At 37.3% G+C, this 1519-nt stretch overlaps 1 long non-coding RNA gene across 1 annotated transcript in view; it reads right to left on the reverse strand.

Annotated features, from left to right (window-relative positions):
• Positions 1-10: 10 nt before the first annotated feature.
• LOC107988573 (uncharacterized) overlaps positions 11-1519 on the reverse strand; it is a 6579-nt gene continuing 5070 nt past the window's right edge. The window contains exon 3 of the long non-coding RNA XR_001760056.2: positions 11-342. This is a non-coding gene — a long non-coding RNA (uncharacterized LOC107988573). The remainder of the gene's footprint in view (positions 343-1519) is intronic.

Here is a 1519-nt window from a genome sequence, read left to right on the forward strand (position 1 = left end):
CCTTGTTCACTGTATATAATCTGGAGGAGGAGTCTGGACACCAAACATTGTCTTGTCAAGTATCATTTTTGGGTTTTTCCACTGCCACTGTGTCAGTTAGATTGTTAGGCCTTACCTCCCTGTACTGCCCGGTATCTCAGTCAAGCCATGTTCCGACAGCTCAAGGTGACTTTTCCTATTCCTGCCCTCATGTCTTGCTGGCTGGAACCTCGCCGCTGCGCTCCTCTGTGCTGTGCACTGAAAACTCAGGCCTTCAAACATTTGATGAACTTTGCACATTTCCTCTGTTCGCTTCTGGGTCCAAACCAGTTAATCTCTCCAGAGAGATCTGTTACAGTTGACCTATCAAAAAAGAACAGAGCAAATGAATGCATTTTCTGAATTTCATACGTAAAAAATGTTAAGGCTACATCTTTTTAGGCAAATTCATGCATTTTTTTCATGTTTTTTTTTATGTTGTTGTCTTTGACCCATGGCTGACTTGCCAATAAAATATATTTTCCTATTTATTAGCATTTTTATTTTTTGTAAGAGATTTTATTTTATATTTTTATTTTGTAATTATAAATTATTTCTTATATTTTATACTTTATGTAAGGTTTAGGGTTGATGGCTAGCATTAGGGTTACGTTTAGTTCAGGGTTTTATTTCACTATTGTATTTATTTTATTTATTTATAAATTGTATTTTTATTAAATTTTAATTTTTAATTGTATTACATTTATTATGCTTTACATGTTTAATTTATTCACTGTTTATTTATCTTTCATTTTTTAATATTTGTCAATTATCTTGTAACACTATTTTTCATTTCTATTATTATTTTTTTATATTTTTCTTTATATCTTTTTTTAATCCTAGACCTAGTTTCACAACCAACCCTTACCTTTTTTATTTATATATCATATTATTTTTAATTGTTTCATTTATTTAAGCCATGTGACCCTGGATTCATTCCAATTGTTACGATACACTAACTACAGATCCTCTGTTCAGCTGAAGTTGAGGAAAGTTTCTGTCTAAGTTTCTTCCAACTGAAAAAAAAACACAAAAGCCCCAAAATGAAGTAATGAGTCCGCTGCTGTGCTGCCAATGATTTCTGCCAAATGAAAAACCAACTCCTCTCCCTCTTGACTTGTTGTTGACAGCAGGGTGAGAAAATGAGAAGGAACGGCGGCGCTCGCAGACCTGTGTCATCGTATTAGTGGATAACTAACCTGACTTCCTGTTGATTTGAACAATGCTCTTTTCCAACACCTCTAAACAGGCCTGGGTGGCGCTGCTGTGCTGAGAGATATCTCACTCCGCAATCATCTCCCAGCAGCACGTGAGCAGTGCTGTAATTAAGGAGCGGTGTCCCCAGTGAATCCCGTTCGTGATGCAGGACTTTAATTCCCAGCTAATTGAGGCAACATGGGGAGTACGGCGGGAAGGAAGGGGGCGCTGGAGTCTGCTGCTGGGCGGACCGACCACTGAGCTGGATGATTAACTGAGGTGTAGTAAAGGTTTCTCAGAAACC

Source organism: Cynoglossus semilaevis, chromosome 5 (genome assembly GCF_000523025.1).
Source record: "Cynoglossus semilaevis isolate Cse_v1.0 chromosome 5, Cse_v1.0, whole genome shotgun sequence".
In the NCBI taxonomy this organism is placed as follows: domain Eukaryota; kingdom Metazoa; phylum Chordata; class Actinopteri; order Pleuronectiformes; family Cynoglossidae; genus Cynoglossus; species Cynoglossus semilaevis.